This window comes from Mus caroli, chromosome 4, assembly GCF_900094665.2.
Source record: "Mus caroli chromosome 4, CAROLI_EIJ_v1.1, whole genome shotgun sequence".
Classification (NCBI taxonomy): Eukaryota; Metazoa; Chordata; class Mammalia; order Rodentia; family Muridae; genus Mus; species Mus caroli.
The window spans coordinates 42,890,074-42,909,466 of record NC_034573.1 but is presented as its reverse complement, the minus strand read 5'-3'; the positions used below and the strand labels follow the sequence as shown (position 1 = coordinate 42,909,466).

At 43.0% G+C, this 19,393-nt stretch overlaps 1 long non-coding RNA gene and 1 pseudogene across 1 annotated transcript in view; both read right to left on the bottom strand.

Moving 5' to 3' along the window:
• The window catches only part of LOC110292146, a 75,201-nt gene extending 61,071 nt beyond the window's left edge, over positions 1-14,130 (bottom strand). The window contains exons 1-2 of the long non-coding RNA XR_002377672.1: positions 13,964-14,130; positions 1,020-1,148 (exon numbers count right to left, since the gene is read on the bottom strand). This is a non-coding gene — a long non-coding RNA (uncharacterized LOC110292146). The remainder of the gene's footprint in view (positions 1-1,019; positions 1,149-13,963) is intronic.
• A 1,966-nt stretch (positions 14,131-16,096) lies between these two features.
• On the bottom strand, positions 16,097-16,221 carry LOC115031023 (annotated as a pseudogene).
• Positions 16,222-19,393: the final 3,172 nt, after the last annotated feature.

Here is a 19,393-nt window from a genome sequence, read left to right as displayed (position 1 = left end):
GCTCTTGTCTCTAGCTGCATATGTATCGAAAGATGGCCTAGTCGGCCATCACTCGAAAGAGAGGCCCATTGGACTTGCAAACTTTATATGCCCCAATACAGGGGAATGCCAGGGCAAAATAATGTGAATGGGTGGGTAGGGAAGTGGAGGGGGAGTATGGGGGACTTTTGGGATAGCATTGGAAATGTAATTGAGGAAAATACATAATAAAAAAAATTGTGGAAAAAAAAAGATTCCATTTAAATGCAGTCTTGAACAGATCATATGTTTGCTGTTGATATATATACACCCATAATACATAAAACAAGCTTAGATATTTTTCTACAAACAGAGCTACTTGCTATTTCATTTAAATCAATTATGTAAGAGAAGGCATAATTTAAAATTTAATATGGCTATTTGGAGTCAAGCGTATAATAAACATCAATTTTAACTATAAAGAGATTGGTTAATAGATACAAAGTCAAAGCCAGATAGGAAGAATAATTTCTATTACATAGAAGGACAATTAAGTTTAAAATAATATGTGATCCAAAGTAGGTAGAGGAGATTTTTAATATCCTCATCACAAACAAATGATATTTGAGATGAGCTATAGCCTAAATATTCTGAATTGATAAATATACTATGGCCGGACGAGGTGGCGCATGCCTTTAATCCCAGCACTTGGGAGGCAGAGGCAGGCAGATTTCCGAGTTCGAGGCCAGCCTGGTCTACAAAGTGAGTTCCAGGACAGCCAGGGCTACACAGAGAAACCCTGTCTCGAAAAACCAATATATAAGTATAACACCAAAACTTTACACTATACCCCATAAAATGTACATTATTCTAAATGAAAAATGTAGTAAATGCAGATTGGTATCATGTTAAACTATTTATCATGAATGTTTCAAATTCTTATGTTTCCCATGCAGAAGAAATACCACTAGGGTTTTCATATTTTGTTTCACTCGGTTGTGAGCATTCCTTTAACAGTAAAACACATAACTAAAAACGGGATTTTCTTAGTGAGGACACACCTTTTGCTTTGTGCTTCCAAGTGTTCCCAACTTGTCCTCCCAAGTGGTACCAGTGTGTGACCCTCTTCAGAAGCAGCTTCCAGAATCAGGGTTCCATCTTTCAGATCCACAAGTTAAATAATATCATTTCTTTTAAAAATTAAAAAAAGAAAAGAAAAAACTTTACTACCACATCAATTAAATTCTCCCTTATATTCTCCATTAAAAATTACTTCTTTGAATTATTCTAAAACTTTCCTGAAGAGATCCAGGAGAATTTGGATCAAATTCTAATGTGATGGTTGTTGAAGGCAATTTGAGAATTCACATTTTTTTCACTCATTATTAACTTGTTTTTATTTTTTCTTGAATTCTTTACATACAATGTTTAGAATAATTTTACTCTTATAAAAATAATCACTGCATGGTGGGTGGGCAGGAGCCACTATGATTAACAAGTGTGTGGAAAGTTTTGTGCACCATGAAGAGAGGAGAAAGTGTAAACTCAAGGGTGGTGAGGAGCAGCCTAATAGGAGTAGCCTGCCCATGCTGCAGCAGAGGGCCACTTCTAGGTCTGTAGCCCTGCAGTGGCAGAGGGGCCTATGTCAATGTTCATGGTCCATGTTACCACCAAAGACTATGTGGACATCCCTAATCTGGGCTGCAGCCTGGGGCCAAGTTAAAGTCTAAGGGCTGCCCAGATCTAGCCCCACCCCTCACTAGCTGAGACACTCAGGAGAGTTAACCCTCCCCCTCTCAACCCAGCAGTGACACAGGCACAGGACAGATGTCCCCCAGCCCCTCTCTGACTTCAAATTTAGCAGTGGGACAGTCTCAGGACACAAACTCATTATTCAGTAAAATCCTAAAAACATGACCACCTTCCCTGTCTACTCTGTGTTCTCTGGTATCTTCTTTTACCTAAGATGGGATTCCCCTGCAGTCACAATTAGACTTCTAGTGAGCTCATTCTTACGGGTTGCTTTATTCAGTTTGGAAATTTTGGAAAACTAAACTCACCATATGTCCTGACAGTGACATTGCTCTGGGTGATTCCAGTGCTGCTACTAAGCTGCACCTCATTTGGTTCAGAAGGCAGGGATGAGGCATTATCCATTGCTCGGCTGTTTCTTCTGATGAGCAGAGTCACTGGCAGGAGTTTTCTCTAAAGATGTGGCCATTTTCCAGTTCCCTGCTCTAGGAGTTGTGGGCAGAGACTAAAGAGGCACTGTTGACCTAGTTTAATCCATAAACCAGGGCTGTGACTTCCACAGCCTAGCTCCCTGTGTTCTCGAGTCTGTTGCCAAGTTCAGAGGTAAAAGTAGGGTCTTTTTTCCCACATTTTTTATTAGATATTTTCTTCATTTACATTTCAAATGCTATCCCCAAAGTCCCCTATACCCTCCCTCCGCCCTGCTCCCCTTCCCACCCACTCCCACTTCTTGACCCTGGCATTCCCCTGTACTGGGGGCATATAAAGTTTGCTAGACCAAAGGGCCTCTCTTCCCAATGATGGCCGACTAGGACATCTTCTGCTACATATGCAGCTAGAGACACGAGCTCTGGGGGTTCTGATTAGTTCATATTGTTGTTCTTCCTATAGGGTTGCAGACCCCTTCAGCTCTTGGGTACTTTCTCTAGTTCCTATACTGGGGGCCCTGTGTTCCATCCTATAGATGATTGTGAGCATTCACTTCTGTATTTGCCAGGCACTGGCAAAGCCTCACAGGAGAGAGCTATATCAGGGTCCCTTCAGCAAATCTTGCTGGTGTATGCAATAGTTGTCTGCGTTTGGTGGCTGATTATGGGATGGACCCCCGGGTGGAGCAGTCTCTGGATGGTCCATCCTTTCGTCTTAGGTAATAAGGACACATGCTTCACTATGTTCATAGCAGCCCTATTTTTAATAGCCAGAAGCTGGAAAGATGTCCCTCAACAGAGGAATGGATACAGAAACTGTGATACATTTACAAAATGGAGTACTACTCAGCTATTAAAAAATTTATTTATGATATTCTTGGGCAAATGGATGGATCTGGAGGATATCATCCTGAGTGAGGTAACCCAATCACAAAAGAAGTCACTTGATATGCACTCACTGATAAGTGGATATTAGCCCAGAAACCTAGAATACCCAAGATACAACTTCCAAAACACAAGAAAATCAAGAAGGAAGACCAACATGTGGATACTTCATTCCTCCCTAGAATATGGAATAAAATATCCATGGAAGGAGTTGCAGAGTCAAAAGTAGGGTCTTAATTCTGACACATCTTCAGAGGTGGCCTCAGGAGCACCATCTGTCCTGGTGGGTTGATGCACTCTTTGTCTGAGAGTTGTTTCTGAAAGGCTAGTCTAGAATCTTTGTATTAAGTTTCTTTCTTCACGAAATACTCATTGTAGTTAGTTACCTTCAAAGTAAAGCAGCTTGTATAAGAACCTAGATGTCCTCACTGTGTGTCACATAAGCTTACTGGCCCCACTAGAGAAGCCTTTGCCCTCCTGAAATTCTTTTCAAAAGGGAAACATACATTTTCAAAGGATCCATCAAGGTGTTTTGAGGGAAAAGTCAGCTCTGGGCCTGACCTTTGCCTACAGAGTTCTGATAGATCTTGAACGGTGCCTGTTATGTAAGAGCTGTAATGTTTCCCCTGCCTAATTTCCCTCCTGGGGGCCTCATTTCAGTGCTCAAAAACTAAAATTAGCAAAGCAGAAGAGGAGTAAGCATGCGGGACAGAGAGAACTAAATCCCACAGCTTCTATAGTCTCCTCCACTTGCAAGGTGGCTGCCATGCAGAGGCAGACTTGGGTAGGGAGAGAAGGCTCTACTCTGAACAAAAATTAAATTCACCACTCTTATAACAGACATAATTATTGAACTGTGTTGCTTGGCTTAAATTGACCTTTGGATCTCCTATTATGCAAGAATAAATATTGATCTTATTAGCCTGCTAGAATCCAAGTGAGATGGTAGGAAAAAAAACCTCATGTGGGTAAGCTTGAAGATAAACTAGGGCTCTAAAATAAAACCCTGTTTCATGCCATGCACTGTGCTGGCTCATTTTCAAGGCAATGGCCTTGAACTTCCTGATAGTTACCCTATTAAAAAGAGCAAAATATAATGCTCTTGCTCAGTCTGCCATCTTTCCCCGCATCTTTTTCCTACATTCTCTTGCTTGCTATAAGATAAACTTGTGACATTCCCTAGCCTGCCAACAATTGCTTGTTTCACAGCCTGCTCCATTACCAGGTGACCAGTGTCTTCCCTTAGAATCTTTTCCTCATTTTGACAAAACACCTACCAGTTTTTGTGTCTCTTGAGTGAGAGGCCACCGCTTGTCACTGCACTCAGAGAATGAATGCTGCATGAGATGATAACATATTTTATTATCAAGGTCAGTCGTTACCTTCAACTGTCAAGGTGCAATCAATAGTCTCTCCTCATAAGATTGCTGTGTGTGTTACATTGATTAATATTTGAGAAGATACTTCACAGAGACCAAGACATAGAGAGGCCTCTTGGTTGACTCTGCACCAGATTTGAACATGACTTCATGCAGCTCTGTCTCTAAAGCCCAGACTATAAATGCCAAAGGTCTCAAGGTGCACATCATAAACTCTCATCTAGCCACCAAGCATCAAAACTCACTTGGATTAACTGAGCATCATCTGACAAAGAGAAAAATGGATTCTGGGAAGAAGATGAATGCTTGAAGGAAATTAAGCCTGATTGGTAATCAATAGTACAGCTAATCACTTCCCATGAAAGAAATTTACTTTTTACTGAAAATGAATAAGTTGCTCCTAATGTTAAGATGTATCACTGCATTAATATAACTTCAGTGAAATCCCATTAACTTTCTTTGCCTCACTTCCTCTTTCTTTAAAATGGTGGTTATGGTTCTACTCGATGACTTTTATGACTGCCAAATTAAAAGTTATGGTCCCTATGGGGAAGCTGGACTTGTGGATTTTAATCATATCTTTCTCTCTGTGCAACCTAGCAATAGGAAGTTCCTAGGACTTGCACATGGGTGCAACTGCATACTGGTGTGGTGGAGATTATATTTATGAGTTTGTGTAAAATAGCATTAATGATGTCCCTTGTCTGCCATATGGTCCAGAAACTGTTTCCTTCTATAGTTTGCAAAAGGAAATCATTCCTATAACTTTGTGAACAACCTTCAAAAATAATTTGAATGGGATCAGAGAGAATTGCAGCAATAATAATGGACATACAGGGGGTGATTTAGAAAACCAAGTCTGAGGTTTCATGGTTAGAGAAATAAAAATAAGTCCCAGGGGTGGCCAGACTGTGTGTACAGAGATCATGACTGCAAGAAGCAGAGTTGCCTAAACCCCCCCAAGAAAGTTGTTTTCCTTGACATCTGGTTTCAAAGCAAAAATTACAACTAATGAAACTGACCTTTAGTCTAGTAAGCAAGTCTACACTTGAAGGTAACAGATTTTTCCAAAGACCGCTTTTGTCTGGGACTTCTTTCGTATGCTATCTAATGTAGTTAACATTATGTCCAGAAACAAAGACACTCTCCTGAAGTCAACCCCAGTGATATTTGCATTGCATTGTACTAGAAGTTGGCTTACAGACAGACCCTCCCAGAAATGCTGGCATGCTGGAGAACTGGGAGTGACACACTCAGAGATAATCAATGGGCTTTCCCAAAATGCAATGGAGAGAGCACTGTGAGCAATGATTTGCAACTAAGCCAGGAATAGAAACTCCTACTGGGAAGCTACAGTAGACAATGCCTTACCCAGACCTCACAAGTCTTCTTTACCCTCTCTGTGGACCTCGTTCCCAGCTTTGGAACACACTGTTCCCAATGTCCTTTTGTATGAAACTGATTTTGAAGGGTTTTGGAGCCCTGTTGGAGGGCTTCTGGAACTGCTTTATTAAAGCTTAGGGAAAGCCAGAAGTGGGAAAGAGTGCACTTCTCCAGATTAAAGGTGTGACTAATGGTAGAGGAGTAAGAAAGCCTACCTCCTTTCCTCTAGAGCATGACAGGATTGAAAGCTAAACTACACTTCATGTTTTCCTGTAAGATCAGCTGCTGATTCCTTCTGCAGGGCTTCCAGGAATTTCTCATCTGTCTGGGATTTCCCATTTGTGCTATTATCCTCAAGCCTTCATTTGCACAAAAATATCTCAATGTAGTTTGGAACACACTGTTCCAAAAGGGCCCCATAGACTCACAGTTGGAATGCTTGGTCTCCAGTTAGTGGAACTGTTTGGAAAAAATTAGGGGTGTAGCCTAGTTAGAAGAGGTGTGTCAACAGAAGTAAGCTTTGAGGTTTCAAAAGCCTACACTAGGCCCAGTCTGTCTGTTTAGCTATCCATCTGTCTGTCTGTCTGTCTGTCCATGGCCTGTAGATCAGTATGCAAAGCTCTCAGTTACTGCTCTAGCACAATGCTTACTTGTATGTTATCACACTCCCTCCCCTCCATGATGATAATAGACTAACCCTCTGAAACTATAAGCAAGCTTTCTTCTACAAGGTACCTTCATCATGGTGTCTCTCTTCACAGTAATAGAACAGTTACCAAGACATCATTCTTTCAAGGTCTTTAGTTGTTTGGGGCTTTTTGTGGGGGGGGGGGTACTTGCTGTGTAGTTCCTATGGCCTCCAACTCTCTATGTGGCTGTGGCTGTGGCTGGACTTGAAGACCAGTTCCTCCTGCCACTCCCTCAAATTCTGAGGTTTTAGGTGCGTGCCACCATTACCAGCATCAAGATATTATGCAGAGATAAACAGACGATGTCTAAACTCTAAGGAACTGCCATTGATACAAAAGAAGGTCATCATGAAGAGAATATAAGAGCAAGTTCATGTTCACATGCTGTTACTCATAATAAAGTGTTGAGCAATTTGTATCTATTTGCAAATTGATGGGTAAGGAAAAACATGGTAAATATACATTATGCACTAGCATCTTATACAGAGTTCATATAGAACAAGTTTTTAACAATACTGTAAGAATGAAATATAAGATTGAAACTTGAGAATGTTAAGTGAAATAAACAAGTAACAACAAGTCAATTATTGCATTGATAGTTTGAATGAAAATGGTCCTCCTAGGTACATTACATATTCACATAGTTGGTCCCTAAGTAGTGAAACTGTTTAGGAGTGGTTAGGCGGTGTTGCCTTGTTGGAAGAGGGGTGCCATTGAAATTAAGCTTGAGGCTTCAAACACTGGACAGTGTGGGTCAAGGAAATGGTTGTATTAATCTCAGACTCTAAAGCAGGTGTGAAAGAGTAGAGTTTAATAGCTTTCATTTCAGTAAATAGGTTTCCTAATGTGATTTGGATGCTACGTCATAGGAGCAACAAGAGACCAAGAGTGCCAGGGCAGAGTGGAGGTCAGACACTACAGAACAAAATTTTAAAACTAGTTTACAATCATCTCTAGTACTACAAACTGAATGTTTGTGTGCCTAGGTGTTTTTATGTGAAGATCTAATTCCCAATGTGATAGTACATGGAGGCATAGATGATGGCGATTAACCAGTCATTATCCTTATAAAAGAAGCTCAAGAGAGTTCCATTGACCAAATCACCCTGTGAACAGCCACTGTGAACAAGGAAAGACACACTTATCACATTCCAAAACTGCTGGTTTTCTGATCTTGTACTGATAGGCTCTGGAAGTGTAAGACACAGCTCTGTTGCTTATAAGCCACCCAGTTCATTGCTAGTTTGTTACAGAAAACTGAATAGACTAAGATAAATAACCAGTAGGAATTTATGAGTCACCCAGAGATAGGCTCTCAGGGACTCACCATCAAGGAAGCTCTGTGCAAGACAGCTATTACATCTTCTAGGCGAGAGGACTTGCATACAAATCACTCACATCCAAAAAGCAAGACGTGACACATACCCTATATAATATACAAGCCAGATACTGTGAACACACAGACTAGAAAGAAACTGCTTCCAGATGAAAAGCTTGCAGTGCTGGGACCATGTGAACAGAAGCATGGAAATGGTGTTTTGCAGAACATAATTAACTGGAGATTTAGAGGATCTGTGGTACACGTTATAAATGCCATGATGTGCTGCTTAAAGCATTTATCAACTCCAGCTCACTCTGGGACTTGCTCAAGTGTTACTCACACTTAAATGTCACACGCAGATGCTCAACATTGAGAATATTTCCCAGATACACGGAGTGGTGTTTTTACACGTGTTCGCAGGTACACACATTCCTGTTTAGAAGTCTCTGTCTGATTAGTCATGCCTAAAATGCTGAAGGAGAATTTTGAAAAAACCAGATGATTCACTCTTGTGTAATCTTCTTCATAAAAATACCAAAAATCTGTGGATCTTAAAGAAAAAGCCCCCAGTTCTGTCTCATTGTTCCTCTTTTACCATCCTGAAGTACTTGATAACGTACTATCCAACCCTCCAGAAACTCACAAAAATTCCACTGCAAAAGACTAGGTTTTGATGGACTTCAAAACACCCACATTAACCAGGTTTTCTATAATATATGAGCTTAGAACCTAAATTCCCAAGCTCCTTATTGATCATAATTCATAACAGTGGTTAACTTGTAATTAAAGCCAAATGAGTAAAAACTCTTTAATTTAATTCTTCCCCATCGTTTGTTGGTTTCTGTGGTCCTGCTGAGTGGCACCAGGTTCTACCCACAGTTCAGTAAAACCTCAAGTCACGTGACCATCAGCTCTTGCTTCCTCTCTTCACCCACATCCAGTTAATCACTGTATCCTGGCATGCCCACTATATTTATATTTCTTGCTTAACTCCTCTTCCCATCTTTCCCTTATCTGTTGCCTTAGTTCTGGCATGACCACTACTCAATGAGAGAATACTGGCAACTTGAAACTCCTAACTCACTCAGACCTGTTACTGGAGTTTTAGGGCAAAATCTCTGCTGTAGCAGGACCAACAGACTGGACTCAGCCGTCTGTCCCAGTATGCCAATTAAAAAGACTGATAACATTTCAACACAGAGCAGGGACTTATCAAAGACCATGTTTGGAAAAACAGGTAAAAGGGTTTAGTGATTCCAAGTCCCTGTTCAGGATGCTGACATTAGCTTTAGGTTTTATTAGAGGTAGAATAGGGGCAGTGAGCAAGAGACATGAATAGTTAAACAGTCCTAAGCAAGGCATGGGCTGGTTAGTCACATGGTTTTGCTTCTTCAAGGTATTCTGAATAAGTAGTTACTTCACCATCACTTGAAAGAACCAATGTGATTCCTTTGAGATGATCACTTCTGTGCCAGGGTACAGCCTTTATGAATAATTACTGTCATTTGTGGAATGGTCTGTCGTTCAATCAAAGATGATTGAAGGTCTAGAACAATGACTTTCAGCTTTGAAAGTTGAAGAGATAGGTCATGTAGACATACCTCCTTAGTGATGACCATACTTATGTATTAAGTCAAGAGACCAAACAAAAGTTAAGACAGGGTCAAGTGATGGACCAGTCAACATTTTTAGCTAAAGCTATCTCTCTTTTTTTTTTTATTGTAAACATATAGGGATAGTTTTTATTTTTTTTATTTTGTTTTTTATTAGGTATTTATTTCATTTACATTTCCAATGCTATACCAAAAGTCCCCCACACACTCCCCCACCCACCGACTCCCACTTCTTGGCCCTGGCGTTCCCCTGTACTGAGGCAGATAAAGTTTGCATGACCAATGGGCCTCTCTTCCCACTGATGGCCAACTAGGCCATCTTCTGATATATATGCAGCTAGAGATATGAGCTCTGGGGGGGGGGGGTAACTGGGTAGTTCATATTGTTGTTCCNCCTATAGGGTTGCAGATCCCTTTAGCTCCTTGGTTACTTTCTCTAGCTCCTCCATTGGGGGCCCTGTGATCCATCCAATAGCTGACTGTGAGCATCCACTTCTGTGTTTGCTAGGCCCCAACCTAGTCTCACAAGAGACAGCTATATCTGGGTCCTTTCAGCAAAATCTTGCTAGTGTATGCAATGGTGTCATTGTTTAGGCTGACTATGGGATGGTTCCCCAGATATGGCAGTCTCTAGATGGTCCATCCTTTCGTCTCAGCTCCAAACTGTCTCTTAATGTCTATTATAGACCCACTTCAATTGGATTTCCATATCCGAAATGCCACAGTATGTTTTGAAAGCAAAGAAAATCCAACCCAGACACTATTGCATATGCCAGAAAGATTTTGCTGAAAGGACCCTGTTATAGCTGTCTTGTATGAGGCTATGCCAGTGCCTGGCAAATACAGAAGTAGATGCTCACAGTCATCTATAAGATGGAACACAGGGCCCCCGATGGAGAAGCTAGAGAAAGCACCCAAGGAGCTGAAGGGGTCTGTAACCCTATAGGTGGAACAACAATATGAACTAACCAGTACCCCCCAGAGCTCATATCTCTAGCTGCATATGTAGCAGAAGATGGCCTAGTCGGCCATTACTGGGAAGAGAGGCCCCTTGGTATTGTAAACTTTATATGCCCAGTACAGTGGAACACCAGGGCCAAAAAGTGGGAGTGGGTGGGTAGGGGAGTGGGGGGGAGGGGTATGGGGGACTTTTGGGATAGCATTTGAAATGTAAATGAAGAAAATACCTAATTTTAAAAAAAGAATCCAGGAGGCCTATTCTGTTAAAAGTGAAAGCTCACTTGTAACACTGAGGTGCAAGCAAAGCAAGAGATCCAAAACACTTAGTCAGAGCACTGAGTCCACAACAAACTATCCAAAATCCCAAGATTTTTATTTAACCACTGGAATAAATTGACCCAAGTGGATCAGTGGTGTTTCTGTGGTCACCAGTCTGGCAACCTTGCTCTTAAAAAAATCAGCAATGATTCTAATTTCCACTAAATTAAATGCATATTGTATTTTTTCCTCATTTACACCCATTCCTAGCCAAAGCTTTGACCCTTCTTGATGCACACCACTCTGTCTCTCTGGCATTACTTTCTCTGGGCTCCATTTTTCCAATGAAGCTAGATGTTAAAGCTTATTCCCTAGCTGTTCTTGCTTCTGCGTTTCCTTTCTTGCTCTCATTTATCCCCACAGCTTCAAATACCCTAGCACTAGCATTACCTCATTTTATATCTCTTCCCTGGATTGCCCCTCCAAGTGTGAGCCTCGTCGATCCAACTGCTTACTTAGCATCTTCATCTGAATATTTTTAAACCCATCTCAATTTTAAAGTACCCAAATTAGAACCTCTACCAATCTGCCCATCCTATATTTCCATATGGTCAACACAGTGCCTAGGACATCACCTGGCTGTTTTCTAAATTCTTATATCAGTCACACTGTATCACACGTGGACCATGCTTCCAAAACACAGTGTGGATCCCTCCACTTCTATCTATGCCCACTACTAAAATGGTAGACAAACCTCAAACATTAGGTAGAAGACTGCAGACATCACCTTGCTCATCTGAGTGCTTCAGTTGTGTAGCCCTTAAAGTCAATCTCCACATAAAAGAGTCATCATTAGAATTAGATTCTGCCATTTCTTCCATTAAAACATTTTATTGGCTTCCTATGGTAGTTTAAGTCCTGTCTCTCCTCTGATAAAAAAAAATCTGAGTGTCTTGAAATGATCAGTTAAACAAGAGTTGTATATTTCAGAAGCTGCTGAAAATAAGACTACAGTAGTTTTCTCCAGCACCATGCAGAATTGACGTTAGTTAACAGAGCGAGCATTTTCATTGTGGTTTTTTTTTTTTACAAACTCTTTATACCAGGTCTTCTCACCTCTCTTTCAAAGAGCCTGATAGTCAGAGAGATTCACCCTGATCGACCATCTCTTCAATCTACTCACAAGTGTCTGATTTTTTTTTTAAATCTTCCCTTGAGTTTAATTTTAGTATCTTAAAAGAAGATCCAATTTAGATGTTTGATTTGTGGCCCAGTTTTTATATTATTCAGTTAGACAAACTGGATGGGTTAAATGTGTGAACACTTTGAGAGGATGCAGCTGGCACTCTCGATTCTGGAAAATTCTTCTTTATGGTACATAGTTTACCATCTTTTGGATAGATAGTAACGTTTTTACTAATAAAAATATAGACACATGCACAGCCTTACCTCAAACTCAGCATCGTGTTCTGTTACCTCTTTCTTTTTATTTACATGTAACCCATTACTTCATTCACACATTCAACAAAAAGTCCCAAGACTTCTCTCATATATCAAAAACACGAACAAGCAGACAAAGTCTATATATTCACAAAACTTGCATTGCAAGGGGCAGATTAAAAAAATACTTAGGATAGGTCAGCTAGTGATAGTGATTCTGAAGAATGCAGAACAAGCAATAAGAGAGTTAACTTTATAAAACGAGACAATGAAGACTGGCTAGTTTGCATCAGGTTAACAGAGAAGGCCTTTTTAAGGACGCAAGCATTTGATCATCTAGCAAAAGAATGACTGGCCAGTCATGGGAGTATGTGAGGATAGTCCAAGCAGAAAGGACAGCACTTGCTGGAAAGGCTTAGACACTTTCTAGGAAGTTCCTCTGAGTATAAAGCTACAGGACACAAAGGAAGAGAATCTTACTAACTATGAACCCTAATCAGCCTTGCACGCACCTTTCATGACTGTTTGACCTAGAAAATACAAATTGTGCTTCAAGTGATTTTCCTTTTGTGATTGCCCCCATTAGAAAGCCTTTTGCTTAACCATTAACAAAAAACAAAACTCAACAATGTTCCCTTACTTTTGTATGTCATTGTTTTCAAAGATTGTTACAATATTTGGCAAAGAAATTTAAGTGATTTTTTCCATATGTCAATTATTTATATATGAGAACATTTTGAATAGTTCTTTTTCTCTGCTTTTTTTTTTTACTTTTTATTGGTTCTTTGTGAATGTCTCATCATTCACCCCTCTCTCACTCATCCCTCCCTCACCTAATAACTGCCCTCTACCCTTGCAACCTCCTCCCCAACAGAGAAAAGAAAATCTTGTGGAAGCCGTGGTGTATCATGGTGTTGTCACACAGTATAACCTTTATCCACACTTCTTTGCTTGCACATGTTCATTGCAATGACTTGTTGGTCTGGTACAAGGCCTCTGTCTTCTGCTACTCTATCAATACCAAAACCTCACTGGGAATCTATAGGACCATGAAAGGCAGCCTGATTCCTGATTGAGCTAAGGCTAAAACCCAATATAAGTCACACTGTATCACACGTGGACCATGTTAGGTGACCCTAAAGGGATGGTAGACATTTTTTCCTGTTTCCTGGACACCAGACTCCTGGCACGAGGCCACAACCCTCCCACAGACTTGTGGCCACCAGTGTCATAAGGGCAATGCACCAAGTCCCTCCACAAGTAGAGTATGTGTGGTCACAGAAAGTCAAAACAGATCTCCATTTTAATGAGGTACCTAAAGGCCTAGAAGCTTAGCCAATAAACTTTCCTTTCCAGACACTCCCCTGAAAAAGGTATTTAACCTCAGGCCCACCCTGAGAAGTGGGGTATAGTTTTACTCATCTACTTTCTGCCATGACAATAAATGCCTTAAAACCATGGACTTCCTCTATTCACCAGGGGAGTCATAGAGAAAGCCTTTGCCTATAGAGTCACTGTTTAATCTCCCTTAGAAGGCCTCTCTGTGCTTCCAGTCAAGCCACAGCTGCTAAACTCAAGCCCACAGCTGCTCTCAAACCAAAGACTCCACCCCCCACCCCCACCCCGCCCCCGCCGGGGAATCCAGTCAGAGTTCTCCCCTCTTTTCCCCCTTGGCCCCGGACTAGATCCAGTCCGAGGGACCCCACTCCGTTCTCAGCTCTTCTGAGGCTCCTAGTGGTGCCTGGGTATCCAAGAGCCTGAGAACCAGCCGAGCCTGTTGTCTCAGGCCCGGGGGGGACCCCGAGCCAGCTCCAGCTGTCCCCCACACAGCAAACTGCACTTCCCCACCACCGCCGCCGAGCATTGTCCTGGGCTTCCCTAAGGCCCAGACATCCACCTGCATGAGGTAAGCATGGTCAAAACTCCTGCGTCCTGCCCTCCACCCCCAGCAGCCATGCCCTGTGGTGGAGCAGACAAAGGAACCATAATCCTACAAGACTCATCTCAAATATCCTGTTGTTGCCCTCTGTCATGGAGATCCTGTAGTTTTGGATCTGTAGGACTAGCTCCTTCATGTAGTCCAGCAATTCATCAATGAGGAAATGTTGGGCTGGGCCAATTCAAAGTCTTGCATCTGGACCTGAGAAGTATCTGAGCTAGTCGTCCCACAGGTTCTCCCTCTCTCATGCCCTCAGGACTGACTCGCCAGAACCACCGCCACAGTCACCACCACCCATCCTACAACTAGGGTCAGCTCTACTCTGCTGCACAGGCGAAGTGCAGGGCCCACTCGCTCAAGTGTTCCAGCTGGTGAGGGACAGGGCCAGTTCTCCCATTCTCATGACTCTCAAAGCCAGCTCTCCTACCTACTATAGGTGGTTAGGGGTGAGGGGGGGCAGGAGGGTGTCTCTCCCTCATCTGAACCACTGCCCAGCAGACAAGAAGCAGAGCCTGCTCTCCTGAGCTCACACCTTTGTGACTGGCTCACCTGCAACCCCCACATCTAGAGTCACTTCTACTACGTTGCCCAGGTGAGGTGCAGGGCCTGCTATTTAGAATGCTGCAGAAGGTGAGGGTGGGGACAGCTCTTTTGCTTTCATGACTCTATCAGTGCCAGCTCTCCTGCCCACAGTGGATGGAGAGGGTAAAGGGGAGGGGATGGAATCCCTCTCTTGCTTACACTGCCACACAGCAGATAAGAGACAGGGCCAGCTCTCCCACACTCATGCCCTCAGGGCCAGATCACCAGCAACCGCCACATCCAAGGCCAGCTCTACTATGCTGCCCAGGTGAGGTGCAGGGCTTGCTCTCCTGAGTGCTGAAGTTGGTGAGAGGTAGGGCCAGCCCTTCTGCTCTGATGACATCAGGGCCAGCTCTCCTGCGTTCCATTGGTAGCAAGGGGCAAGGAGGTGTTGGCATCTCTCCCTGGACCATGTCATCTCATGGCCGAAAAGTGGTGCAACAAGCTCTCCCATGCTCACACCCTTCTAGGCTGGTTTATCTATGTCCCTGCCACCAGGGTCAGCTCTACTGTGCTGCCCAGGCAAGGTGTGGAACCCGATCTCCTGAGAGTATAGCAGCTGATGAGGGACAGGAATAGCTCTCCTGCTCTCCTGACCACGTGGCCAGGTCTCCCACCTGCCACAAGAAGTGAGGGATGAGAGGAAAGGAAGCCATCTCTCCCTCATCCTTGCTCCCACCCGGGAGAGAAGCGGCAAGATCAGCTCTCCCATGCTTGCTCATACAGAGCTGGATCTCCCATGACTCCTACAGTGTTCTAGGCCCACACCTCATCTCCCGAGCACTGCAGCTGGTTAGGAGAGGTCAGCTCTTCTGCTCTCACCATGCCTAGGACCAGCTCTCCCATGATGCCTGGGAAAGAGGTAGGACCAGTTCTGCACAGCCTTTAGATATTAACATGTCACCTATAGCTGACGAGACCAGGGATAGCCACCTGTTCTTTGGTGGTAATAGGCCCCTGCTGCTGCAGGGCCACTGATCCATATGTGGCCACTGGTGGTAGCACAGGCCAACATTCCACCATGGTCCCTGGCTGCTCACACCCTCAAGTCTTCAGTTCTGTCTCTCTTCATTGTGCACACATCCTTCTGTTTCTCTTTCTCTTCCATTTCTCCACCACTTACGTGCTCCTCTTAGTGGTGCCTGTGGTCTCTTGAGTGCCTGGCGTCACCACAGGAGTGGTCTTAGGGGTGCTATGCCCCAGTCATGCATTATGGTACTGAGTAGAAGTCACCTCAGGCATGGTCTGCCCCCATCCCAGGCCTGAATGACGCCAGACTAGCTCCTGGTCTGGACCCTCATGGTGCTGGTCTAGTGTCTTGAGCTCACACCTTACCTGGGCCATCCCAAATGTCCCATGTGAAGGTGTCTGTCTCAGGCTCATCCTGCCTGGTGCCCATGGTCCCAGGTGGGGTTCCTCTAGTCTCCAGCTTGCTCTCCAACTTGGGAGCCTGTCTGGGCCTGAGTGACATGGGAATGATGACTGTCTCATGCTTGCTTTTTATCAGGGAGTGTTAGGCTGCTCATAGTTCAGATCAGATCAGAACACTGAACACAGATAGCCTCTCCCCTCTCTGCAACCTACTGATGCAGATATGATAGAGCAGCCACACCTGCAATGCCTCTAGGGGTGAGTTCTCTGCTAATTTTGATGGCACCATTATCGTATACAGCTCTCATTTATATGAAACGGTTTGGTGCATATAACCTATATCCAACCCAGAATCCTTAAGTAGTTTATAGATTATTTGCTATAATTAGCCCAATGTAAATGTTAGGTAAATAATCATTGTGCTGGTTTGGTTAGGAAATAATGACAAGAAAAAAATCTGCACATGCCCAGTATAGGTGAATACTTAAAAAAAAACCTATTTTCCATATGTGTCTAATTAAGTCTACAGATGTAGAGCCAGTGGCACAAAAATCCAACTGTTGTTAGGTTTAAGAAGAAAAATAATCTGAGCAGAGTGTGCTAAGCAGTCTCTCGGGACATTTATTCTGGCAAAAATTTTAAGAACAACTGGTTGTTCAAAAGCTGGGGAGGTAGAAAGCCAGTTGGAAGGCTCTAGTCTGTACAAAACGGCTTGAATAAGGACCATGACGCTGAGACTGGAAAGGAAGCTATGAGTAAAGCCAGGTAGGACACCATGCAAGCTGAACTCACTGAGTGACTGGATGGGGAGCAAGAGGGCAATAGCGTTAGAGAAAGGTGATCAACAGCGAGCGTAACTCGATGTGAACAGATTTTATATTTCGATATGTTGGGTTTTTTTCTCAGACCAAATTCCCACTATTACTCACGTATCTCAAACTCAAGCTAAATATCAGGACAAGGCCAAACCATCCACCCTATCTTCTTGGCACACTGAAAGCAAGAATAATGGGTTCCAGTTATAGGTTGTATCACACAGCGATTTTAAGGTCTCTAACTTTAAAGTCACTCATCAACCCGCTAAGACCTTCCACCTCAGAATTTCCCCTGCAGACTGAAATAGGCTTATTTCATTTCCAGATGTTCTAACCTTTACTCCTGCTTTCTTTTCCTACAGAGAAAGCTATGTGGCTTTCTATCCCCTCCCCTGGATTAACCTCCGAGTGAATAGGATGTCAGCCAACCCTTAGCATTGTAATAAATTCTAAGTTGCTTCAGTAACCTTCTGCCGTCCTATACTTTCCAACAAACTTGATCCAAGTTTCTGTGAACTTCCAAACCAACATATGAGTTCCCTGGATACGCCTCTGCAGAAATCCCAGAGCACTCACTTAGATGGATGCCTCTTCCCAAAGTCCCTCCTGGAGCTTTCAGATAAGAAAGAGGCCATGTTTTCTCTCTTCTGAAAAATCAGTCTTTCTAAACAAAATTACAAAATACTTGAGTATAAATATAAAAATAGTGTACTGCCACCTAATTCTGCTTTTTTGCATTATAATATAAGGAGTTGTGAAACTACAATGCTTGCCATGTTGAGAAAATAACAAATTGGGCTAGGCATGATGGCTCGCACAATATCACAGTAGTCAAGGCTGAAGACAGTGGGAAACAATAAGTTTGAGTCAACCTGGGCAACATAGTGAGTCTCTGAGGCTGCCAGGGAGGGCATTGTGCAAGGAGTAGAGGGCTTTCATTGAATTTCAGAAAAGGTTCTGAAAGTTGGTAGTTAAGATGCAAAGAGATACAGACGTTCCTAATAATTTGTGTGGTTTGACGTGGTTAGAATAACAATTTTGTTGTTCTCTCTGTGTGTGTCTGAGTCTCTCTGTCTTTCTCTGACTCTGTGTGTGTTGTGCATGTTTCCTGTTCATGTGCATGTATGTCTGTGTGTGTGTGTGTGTGTGTGTGTGTGTGTGTGTGCGTGTGTGTTTGTGCAAGTGTTCATATAGATGTGTCCATATATATGTTTAGGCTCAAGGTTTGTGTCTAGACTTTTCCTGAGCTGATCTTCTACCTTATTCCTTTGAGGCAGAGTCTCTCAAGCCCAGAGCCCACAGATAGAGTCTCACTAGCCAGCTTGCTCTGATGATTCTGTCTCCATCTTCCAAGGCTGGCGCTTCAGGCAGGCTACCAAGCTCACCTGGTGTGTAAGCAGCTTCTAGGGATCTAAATTCCAGACCTCTTGTTTTTCCAGCAAGTGCTTCATGCTGAGCTATTGTCCCAGCCCTGATCCATGTATTTTAACACAGTCTTTAAATGTGGGGTGACATTGATGAGATTGCTGCCAGGATTTCTGAATAACCTCCATGAGGGAGCAGTGTCTTACCGAAACACCAACATCACGCCTGCAGAGTGGGTCATGGTTGCTTCTAACACTGGTCCACAGGAAGTTCCCTTCAACTTTGACTCCTGCTGAGAACTGCCCAACAAATTATGGCTTGTCTTTTTGTTGCTATGGTGATTTCAGTCTCCTTTGTATTTTCCAATGTTTATCTTGATCTCAATTTTCATTCCTATTTTCAAATTATTTTATATTAATACTATATATGAGCATTCGTACAATACCTCAAATCATTTAAAGGATATGATATACTTTAAGTAGCCTCAATGCCAGGAGATGAACAGTTAGACTGCTTGTTTGTTTTATTTCTCTAATGTGGGCACTTCTCTGGGTATAAACTTCACCATAGCCCCACCCCAGGCATTGACACCTCCAGGAAATCCCATTAGACAAGAGGCATGTCTTCATTAGATAACTAAGGCTCTCATCACTCGCTCTTGGCTTGACTGGACTAATACCTGGCTGTTTTCCTCTGACAGAAGGCTGCCTTCCAGTGCCATTCTACAAAAGCAGTGATGGTTCTTAGCTCCGAGTAGGGGGTCTCAGCTGAGAAAACAAAGTGCACACTCTCCAATGGGGTTTTACTGCCTTCCAAAATTAATAAGGAAAATGACGCTCAGCAATTCCTGTTTGCCTATGCTGCAAAGGTCTGCTATATCTGAGTAAAAGGAAACAATGATGATGTATATTCCTCATCAAAAATGTTAACAATTCACCAAATCACCAGTGCAAGCGCTTTTATTTATTTTTTTTTTGAAGGAAGAAGAAGAGATCAGTAATTTTAATGTTTGGTTTTAAATAAAAAGTAAATACAGAGACATCTGGCACCCTCCCAGCCGGAGGACAGAGGTCCACCCTGCAGGGAGCGCCATCTTGGCTCCGGGACTCCGCTGAACTTAGTCTGCACAGGTGAGAGTGAGGACCACAGAGGCAGACAGCTTCTGGGACAGGTGGGAGCCACAGAGCCGCTGAGGCAGCACCCTTTTGGGGCCGCAGACATCTGGCACCCTCCCAGCCAGAGGACAGAGGTCCGC